General features: G+C 36.9%; 1 pseudogene; it reads left to right on the top strand.

Annotated features, from left to right (window-relative positions):
• Positions 1-5,897: 5,897 nt before the first annotated feature.
• Positions 5,898-6,568, top strand: LOC101081400 (annotated as a pseudogene).
• Positions 6,569-10,727: the final 4,159 nt, after the last annotated feature.

Consider the following 10,727-nt stretch of genomic DNA (forward strand, 5'->3'; position numbering starts at 1 on the left):
GGGAGATACATTGTCACACTGAAGAAACGCATCCTGCTCCTACCATAATGGAGAATTGCAATGATTTAGTCACTGGGATGAAACTTCCCTTTATTAGCTAGGAAAAGTTTAATGAGCAAAAGAAAGAAACAATGCAGTTTGGTCCCTGACCAGACTTAGAGCTTTTCTCTCACCACTCTTTCTTTTTTCACTAGGCTACAAACACATGAGATTTCAATGCACCAAGCTTGTTCTCACCTCAGGTCTTTACACCTTGCTTATCTACCTCCTTGAAATGCTTGGATCTTAACACAGTGATTCCTTTTCAATATTTAGTCTCTGCTCTATTGTCCCCATCCCTAAAGGCTTTTCCTGACTGCTCCAAAAATAGTATCCAATATACCCCAAAACATACCCAATCACTTTCTATTCTCTACCTAGCACTTGTCATTTTATGACATCCATCCATTTCTTTCTCTTTCTTTTCTTCCTTTCTTTTCCTTTTCTTCCTTTCTTTTCCTTTTCTTTCTTTCTTTCTTTCTTTCTTTCTTTCTTTCTTTCTTTCTTCCTTTCTTATCATCTATTTATCTATCTAATCATCTAATAATTATCTTTTTTTAATCTTTATAAAATATCCCCAATAGGATCTAAATTCCATAAAAGCAAGTGCTTTTTCTGCCGGTTCCCTGCTCTATCACTAGCATGTAGAACAGTGTATCCTACACATAGTAGGTGGTCATGAATGAAAACTAGTACTTAAAGGGATTTTGGGGAGAGTGTTCATCTACTATCCTTCGTTTCAATATGCGCATTAACAACAAATGATTCTTATCTATTCCTCGAAATGAGACCAGTGAGACCTCTAGCTAAGATATTTTTGTTCACTAGTAAGATTCTGCCTAGAATGTAATAAATTTATATATAATTTTTTAAAAATTGCAACCATTCAGCCTTTTTCACTAAATGTGATCAACCCTTCCCCAAATTAATACATTATTAAGATTTTAGTAACATAATGATTTACCAAATATCTCAAAATGCTTTTTCCTTTGTTAAATAAAATCTAAAGGAAATGACTAATTAGTCAATTTGAATGATTTCCAAATAACACCACCAGCCTGTGTTTGTCTATACTACCAAGGTGAATTATTCATTAGCATTTATGAGAAGTGCCTGAAGAACACCAGCAGTGGGAGTAAAACAACCTGGAATGGTTTTTAAATGACCTTCCAAGCAACTTGGATTAACACTGGCATTATTCTCCCTGTACAAATCGAGTTAAAATTTTCCATGTGTCAGGTCTCAGAAGAAGGCAGTGAAGGAGTACTGTCTTAGAGAGGAAATGACCTTCTGCACCTCCTACAATTAGATTTTGCTTCTTTCTCTGTCTGTAGTGTCCGTGCGTCTCTGTGTGTCTGTGGGAAGAGAGAGGAGGACAGAGAAGTAGAAACAGAAGCAGAGAAGAGAAAGGAGAGTCAGAGAAAGATGAGAGGAAGGGGGAAGAAGACTGGGATGAGAGACAAAGAAATAGGAACAAACAAAAGGAGAGATGGGGCATGATGGAAAAAAAGAAAAAAAAAATCCATGAAATACAAGAAATAAAATGGAGCCAGCAGGGAGGGGGAGGAAGGGAGGAAACCGACGATAGAAAGGACAGATTCAGAGGCAGGCTTTCCCTTGAGCTGGCACACCAGGTTTCCAGGCTCCCAGGAGTTCTCCCAGGTGTGCAGGGTCACCTGACTTAATACTGATTAAAAGTGTAAATTGCAACAGAAAAAGAGAAAAAGGAATTGTCTTGTTGCTTCTTTCCTGTGAGGTCACACTCCCTGGTTGTAGCTGAGCCTGCTGCTAGGCACACCCCTCTTGTTTAATAAAATTGTATTAACTTTATCCCTGCCCTTGATTTGTGGCTTTCTCACGTTGTGAGGAATAAATAATAAATGATTGTAAAGCACTTGTACATATGAAATGCCGCATAAATGCTTAATAATAATCAGCTTAGGCCAGGAAGCCAGGGGGGTTGAATAGAAATCATTGCACGCGGCCATTCTTGTTTATGTGGCTAAAATTGTCCTGTGTGCTGTCTCCACGTAAAATCATCCTGCAGATTTAATTTTCACCCATTCAAGAATCCACTTCTCTGCAAACTCAACAACCTTTGTTCCCCCATGCCTACAGTAATGTCATTTACAATTGTACAATATAACTGCAACAACCCATCTTTGCCTGTTCATTTCAGCCTGGTTTTTGTGGCACCCCCTCTCTCCTTGTTAGCCCTTCCAAATCCCCACAAGTGCTGTTTTGAGTCATCATTTCTTATCCCTTGGAGATGCCTGTTCCACTCTGGCTATTTTGGAAAAATATCTGTTTCTCAGACCTGGATTTCATTGCACTTGCTCTTGGGGAATCCAACGTAGTCAAGTTGGTGGTTCTTTGCTACTCTTCACACATGCATTCATTTAATCATTTGCTCACTCAGCACTTACTGATGGAGTGTTGTGCTCAGCACTGGGGATACAGTGGAAACCAAGACAGACAGAGTGTGCATTGTGTAAGGAAATCAAGCTGGGTAATTCTGGCATAGTTTGGAAGATGCTACGATCAGAGTAATCATGGGGTAAAGGGAAGTCAGCGTGAAGGCAGCATGAAGTAGGAAATTCTGTAGGGTCTGAGATTATTTCTTTTCTTTTCTCTTCAAATGTCTTCAAAAGCCTTTCTGTTTGCTATTTAACATGTGGAAACTCCCTTGGTTTGACCTGGTTGTGGATAGGAAGGAGTGGTTCAGATCCAGGGAAAAAGCCCAGACCGGCCTCTTCTAGTCATTTGGAAGGAGAAAGGGCATTCTCCATCATCTCTGTTTGTTTCAGCCTCTTTTCTTTCTTCTTTTTTAAGTTTACTTATTTAGAGAGAGAGAGAGAGAGAGAGAGAGAGAGAGAGCGCAAGCATGAAATGGGAAGGGGCAGAGAGAGAGGGAGAGACAGAGAATCCCAAGCAGGCTCCATACTGTCAGCACAGAGCCCAAAGCAGGGCTCAAACCCATGTATCATGAGATCATAACCTGAGCCAAAACCAAGAGTTGGATGCTTTACTAACTGAGCCATGCAAGCACCCACACCCCTGCTTCAATTTCTGATAGGTGGGACCCAACTTCTGGGAGTTGCCAAGAATGATCCTTTGCTGATATAACCGTCTATTTTCAACCTGGAGTCTGTATTTTCAAAAGAAGATAATGTCTGAATTTGTATTAGTACATTTAATGACCAAAAAAAGTACATGCTTACTACAGAAAATAAAATGAAAATAAAGATAAGCAAAAATAAATTAACTGCAATCAGAGCACTCATCGGGAGCCATTTTTATCATTTAGTGCATATCCTACCAGACTTCCTCCATGTTTATATTACATAAAAATGTGCCTTAAGGTACATATTCCTCAATTCCAAAGTATTACATTTCTCTTCAATGCGTATTATACTATACTCCGTATACATTCATATTGGTTTATTGCCTTTTTTACACAAAATATCAAAAACATAGTTTCATATCAAAATGTATTTAATCGTGATTTCTAATGACTCCTTCATATTCCATTATGCATGTTTATTTTAAAGTTTGAGATATATGCATTGGTGCAGTTGGAATTACTGGGTAGACGTATGCCTGTATTAAAGTTTTTGTTACCTCGCCAGAACGCACTCCACAGAGACTGAACTGGTTCATGCTCTTATCTCCCGTATATCAGACCCCTGTCCACACCACTTATCCTGCCTTATCCCCCCATACACCCCTTTGCCAAAATGAAGTACTCTCAAGGAAGATATGTTTGAAACTCCACAATTTTAATTTTTCCTCTACTTTCCCATCCGTTCCCTTGTGGCATGAGAATTAGTGGGCCTTGGGTTTTCAAACAGGTGGAGAAGGCTGCAGGGTGTATAATTGCTTTTGGTGAAACCATCAACGTCCACGTTTAGTTCTTCCTGCTCCACTTCCTCCAATTCAATTAGGCTGTTCTTACCAGGGGGAGAGTTTTCAAAGCATCAGATGAAGTGTTACCTCATGATTAATAATTCATGACAAGAAATGAAGATTGGGAAAGGTAATAATGCCCTCCAAGCTGTTTTTCTCCACCACTCCCTTGTTCTCATTCACATAAAATGCTGTGTCTCAATCGTTAAAGCAAACATACAAAGTTTCACTGCCCCATAAACCAAAGATCCAAAGCAGGAATTCATAAGCTTTTTGAAGTCCTAAGCCCCTTCGAGGATCTTGTGAAAGCTACAGACTCTCCTAAAGGAAAAAAAACAAAAATGAGCATGATAGCATGCACAGATATTGTGCTTCTAATTCCCCTGGGTCAGGCACCACTGGAAGATCATCCAAGGACTCCCTAGGTTATAATCTCTGGACAAACAAAAAGATTTAAAAAATGAAGAACCAGGACGAGCCCAAAAGGAATCAAAGTAGAACAGGAAGTTTCATATGCATTGCCTCGACTTTCTGTGCCCACATTTGCAATGCAACGAAGAAATTCCTTCAAGCGTGATTTATTTAGTTTTTAGGTATTTTGTGAGGGGACCAGTGAGGTAGCAGACAATTAGTAGAGTGGATTTTGGCAAATGCATAGATTATAGGGCGAATCAAATAGGGGTGAGGGTGAGGGCATGGTTAATGTTGAGATCTATTTGCAAGACTACTATAGAGTCTGCAGATTTTTTTCTCGCCAAGTGCTATCAGCCATAAAATGTCCAAGGCAGTGGGTCACACCCACTGCTTCATGCTCTGCTACTTGGCATTCCTCTAAGTTCTTCCTCAATTGTCATATCTCCACAGGCCATAACAAGGGACAACAGTCAGCAGCAATTCAATTTCGACCTCCATCTGCTGGCAATAACAACATAAGGGGGAAATTAATGTACACTCACACACTTGTCATTATAATAGCCCAAATTTGTTTTTATAGTACGACTTTCTTCCAAGGAAGTCAAAAAACAATTTGTATTCGAATTCCCAAATAGCAACTCACCTGGTAGGTAGATAGCTAAAATAATCATCCCCATTTTTGAAGGCACAGAGATGCTAAAAATTTGTCAAAGGCCACCTAGCACTTCCATGTTGAGGTATGCTTATCAGAAAAGCTCTCTGGAAGCCATTTTGGTGTACCTTAAAATCTGATATCTGATGTGCAAGCCAGAGATTATATAAACATACAGCAAAATATTTGTGTTCTACTAGCTAACATAGCATTTCTTCACCAAATTTTCTCCCTCTAATTTGTTCTCATTCCCTAAACCTAAGACCTATAATTTTCTATTTACCAATTCTGTGATTTTGAAAAGTTACTTAATCTCCCTCTTCTTCCACTTTTCCCTCTGTGAAATGGAAATAATAGAAGGCAACTCATAGATTTGTTATGAGAATTACATGAAAAAAGAAGATTCCTCAATATATACAGGGCATCCATAAAATCTGGAAATATAAATACCATAATTTTATATTTTTTACAGATTGATGAAAGCTGAATGTGTTGAGCTGATACTGCTAAGCTGATGAAGGGCTGATCCTGACAATAAATAGCAGAGCCTTTTAATGCATATTACTTTGAAAGAGCTGCCATTTCTCATAGCACACTTAGAAAGGTGGTTTAAACATTCAAAGATATAGTCAGTCTGTTGTACAAACTCTTTTGTCGACTCTGATCCATTTCCAAGAAGGTGAAGGAAGCAGTCATAGCCAAGGTCGTAGCCAGTACAAACTGGCCAACTTGCCAAACACCCAAGGGATAGGAGGTGCCTTGCAGAACCGTTCAAAAGATTTCCAAAGTACCTGCCCTTTAACCATACAAGTTGTAAGTTCTTCAGAGCTTATCTGAGGGTGATACCCAGCACGATGAGAGACAATATGCTGAGTATATCAGAAAGCCCACTGAACAAATCATATATTGTAATATCAATAGCTACTTATTACACCCATCTGTCTGTGTTTCCAAGTTTTTGGTCACCTATAGTAAGTGATTATTAAATGTTTATTATTACTATTTATGGTCTAAGAGGAAAAACTTTTTAAAGGTATTTCACAATCCACTGTGTTATCATTTTTTATATAATCACATTTTGGCACCAGAAGTAAGGGTAGAGGAATCACTAGCTAGAACTAATGATTCTCTTCCATTTGTGGTTCCCTAGTGCTCTCTTTTGTTATTAGCTTACCAACATGCCTCAATTTTTTAAGAAAATACAAGCAGTCTTTCCACGTCGATAGTGCTTTCACAACCATGGCGAATGTTCCTAAAACCCGCCAAACTTTCTGCAAGAAGTATGGCAAGCTCCAACCCCACAAAGTTACCCAGTAAAAGAAAGGCAAAGATTCTCTTTATGCCCAGGGAAAGCGGTGTTATGACAGGAAGCAGAGTGGCTATGGTAGGCAAACTAAGCCGAATTTGCGGAGAAAGGCTAAAACTATAAAGAAGATTGTGCTGAAGCTAGAATGTGTTGAGCCCAACTGCAGATCTAAGAGAATGCTGGCTATTAAGGGATGCAAACATTTTGAACTGGGAGGAGATAAGAGAAAGAGCCAAGTGATCCAGTTCTAAGCCTCATATTTTGTTACATTATGAAGACAATATAATCTTGCAGTTATGTTCACTTCAGAAAAGAAAAGAAAAGAAAAGAAAAGAAAAGAAAAGAAAAGAAAAGAAAAGAAAAGAAAAAAGAAAATACAAGCAGTGAAATTAGCCTGCATGTATTTCCTGGCCATTCTTCCATAAAATTTACATATTCTTTTCTCTACTTCCTATGTCAGAGTCCTTCTCATAAAGAGATATTAGTACTAAAGCTGAGTTTGATTCATGAAAATATTGTATTCAGAAACCAAAAATAGTTATACAAAAAAGAACAATATCTTTGTATACACACTATAATAACAGCAATCTATTTCTGATCACTTGTGTTATGCTCTCTGGAGGAGGTTTAATGGCAGATTTCTGATGGGCAATTCCATAAAAGAAATTATGAGCATATTATATATGGAGAAATTTTGAAAAACCTATCTTTGCTATGCTCACCACCAATAAAGATATAAAGAACTTCCCAAACAGGAGATATACATGTATTACATAATTTAAATATTATGTAGTATGCCGTCATATCAAATGGATCTGTTTCATCAGGTACCTTGGACCGATCTTAATTCTCTAGTTTAGGGTGCTTAGTGTGATGCAGACTGGCCAAATGGGGAAATCCAAGAAATGTCTGTTGTTAAAATGCTGGTGAACCTCAATGTTAACAGGTGTGATCAAGTGTAAAGAAGCAAGTGTCACAAGAACATCAACAGTGTCATAGAGCAAAGGCTTCCTATAGGATCCTTCAAAGGGAAGCCAAGTTTTAGAAAACTGAAATACTTTATTAGACTGCCATTTGTCAAGTACATCTGAATTTCTGTCTGCCACCTGTCAGAAACTGAAGATCAGAGACTGGAGCAAGAACAGATATGTATCATCACTGAAATCATGTACTCCCTATGAATATGAGACTTAAGAGGAATCAGAGAGCATGGACATCAAAGAATGGCCAAAATGCAGGCATGAGGACCAGGGGTTTTTAAAATAGATTAGAAACCAGTTGAATAACACCAAATAATGTTATAAATGGATCAAATCAGTCAGGAAGGAGTGTTCTAGTAACCATCCACAGATAGCATTCTTAGCCCCAAATGGTTTATAATTTTATTAACAACTTGATTAAAGAAATAGAAGGTAGATATTTTTAATTTAAAATAGCACAAAACTAAGAGGAAGAGATGTTTGAAGACAGGAGTTCAATATGGAGAAATGATGGGTTGAAGTTTTGATCTAAAAAAAGAAGAGTAGAAAGATTTACAGTATTAGTTAGATTTCCAGCTTGAAAGGGAAGGCAAATTAAAATGAATATAATTTATGAAAGTTAAAAAAGGAATTATTCACAAAAGTATTAATAGGGATTAAAGAAACTAAAAAGTATTATTAAATACCCCCAAAACAGTAAGTGCTCAAATAGTCCCTCTACAACTTAAAGGTGTTAAGAGAGGGGCTGATTATGAAACCACTGATACACCAAGAATGCATGAAGAGAGCCATCTAAATGAGAGGAGCTTGGAGGGAAGAAACAAGGGAAATAACACCTGACTTCACTTTTCTTCCTCCCTTCTAACAGTCTCCTAGTAGTGTTTCCCACCTACCAAACTCAACTGAAAATCAGAGAACAAGTAACTCATTGATGTTATAATGCCTAAGGTAGAATTCAGATATCTGTACTTATTTACAAATATGGCTAATGATTTGGATGCATCCCAAGAACTACTAACATCCAGTGAAAACTACTTCAAAAATCAGAAAACTTTTTATGTTAAGGGATATTAAACATTTTAGGCTTTCTGGGACATACAGTCTGTTACAACTACTTAACTTTGTCTTTGTAGCAGTAAAGCAGCTTAAGCAAATGGGTTTGGCTAGACTTGTCCGCCAACAGGCTGGATTTGGCCAACACACTATAGTTTGCTGATTCCTGATCTACTCTGTGAGAGCCAATAATCCATGGAGTATTATGCTCTTTAAAGCTCTTGCTTTAAAAAAGATATAATTGCTGTATACCTTTCAATGTTTGAAGGTTTAAACATATACTCCTTATAAAATTTAAACTAAAAGCTTTTAAAATATACTGATAGTTACACTTATTATCAGTATTCATTATCAATAGAACTTATAAGCTCTGATGTATCATTTTGCACCCTCATTCACACCAGAAGTAAAATTTTACAAAAGTCTTCAAAAAAACAACTCATATGCCAGGAAAATTATCTACTGAAGTAAAATAGGGAATATCACAATTTTTATTCATATTTACTTTTCATTACATTTGTTTTAAATTTCTATTTTCAAGTAATTTATGATATACTTAAAGAATCAGTACTGTAGTACATGTAAATATTTATGATTTCAATAAATTAGTCAGTTTATTAGAAAGCAGCATTCGCAAAGTAAAGACCTCCAAAAATCCACTCTTCCATAAAGGCAATGAGAACACTGGTAAATAATTGTCAAGTCATCATTTTAAGGGCTACTAAAATTAACCAAAGGATTGGTTGTTCAAGAGAGTTTACTCAAGAAAATACTTAAATTGGCTGAATGAGAATATTAAAATTGTGGCATTTTAAGTTGCCCTACTCTCATCCCATTACTCCCATCTCTATAGTAGCCTTGAAAAGCACCCACTTTGGAACGGTAGTAACAGTGAAACAGAAGTCTAGCAGCCACTGGAATGGGTAGAATGGGTTTGGAACTCCCCTAAAAATCTAACCCTAAAGAATTTTTATTATTTGACCCACCTTGGAATTCCTTGGGGAAATCCCATTCTGATAGTTTGACATTATTTCAGCTGACTCAGAGCTCACTGGACAAGGAAAGCAGTATCTACAGTGCATTTGCCAAAAAAAAAGTTAGAGGCAGTTGCTTAAGATCATAGCTTATCTAGGGCATCAGTGCCAGTTGGGGTAATTAAGTGGCAAAAAAAAAAAAAAGGTCAGGAAAATAAGTGGAATGAGATCTCCATAGGGGGTTTTGAAAAGATCTAACAAGTTTTTGGGAATCTAGAAGACTATCTGCATGTGCAGTGCTGTGAATATGACACAAAAAGACGTGAAAAGGCTTTAATCTCTATCCATAGCTGACCATGAGGCTCTGTGTAAGCAAGAAGTGAAGATTAAGGCACAACTGTAAATTAATGAAGCACTGAAAGCCTATTCCAACCCACACATTACATCCTTTGGCAGAGAGTGAGAGACTTACTGGTTCAAGAAATTTAAGCAAATCTCTGTGCAATCATTATCTGACCACTAAGATAGCTAAGCAGAGATGAAACTTCAGTGGCTGCACAAAACACTGAATACAGATATTACAGAATGTTTTACTGACAGGTAAACAGCAACAATAATAACAACAAGGTCTGGGGGAGGAAGCAGAGATTTATACCCAGAGTTACCATGCTATATTATCTAAAATGTCCAAGTTTCAACAAAAAAATTGTAAGACTCATGAAGAAGCAGAAAAATACATCTAATACATAAGAAAGAAAACAGACAATAAGAACTGTTCCTGAGGAGCCCAGATACTGTTCTTACAAGACAAAAATTTTGAATCAGATATCATAAATATGTTCAAATAATAAAATAAAATTACATTTAAAAAACTAAAGAGAAGTAGGATAATACCACACCAAATAGAAAATATGAATAAAAGATTAAACTTATAAAATGAAACTAAGTAAAAATAATGGAGATGACAAATATGATAACTAAAATGAAACATTCACTAGAGGGGAAAACATAAGAGCCGATAGAAGAAAAATAAGCAAACCTGAAGGCAGTTCAGTTGAAATTATTCAGTTGAAAGAAGAAAAATTGTTTTAACTGATCAGAGATTCAGAGACCAGTGGTATACCATCAAGTATATCAACATATGTATAATGGGAATCCCCAAAAAGAAGAAAGAGAGAAAGGGGCAGAAAGAATATTTGAAGAATAGCTGAAAATTCCCAAATCTGATGAACAGCATTAACCTACACATCCAAGAATCTCAAAACACTCCTAATAGGATAAACTAAAGAAAGCTACACCTAGAACCATCCACATTGTAGTCAAACTTTCATAAGACAAAGAGAGAATCTTGAAAGCAGTAAGGGAGAGAGAGGAAAAAAAAAAACAAATCATCATGTACAAAA

This window comes from Felis catus, chromosome C1 (genome assembly GCF_018350175.1).
Source record: "Felis catus isolate Fca126 chromosome C1, F.catus_Fca126_mat1.0, whole genome shotgun sequence".
NCBI classification, from domain to species: domain Eukaryota; kingdom Metazoa; phylum Chordata; class Mammalia; order Carnivora; family Felidae; genus Felis; species Felis catus.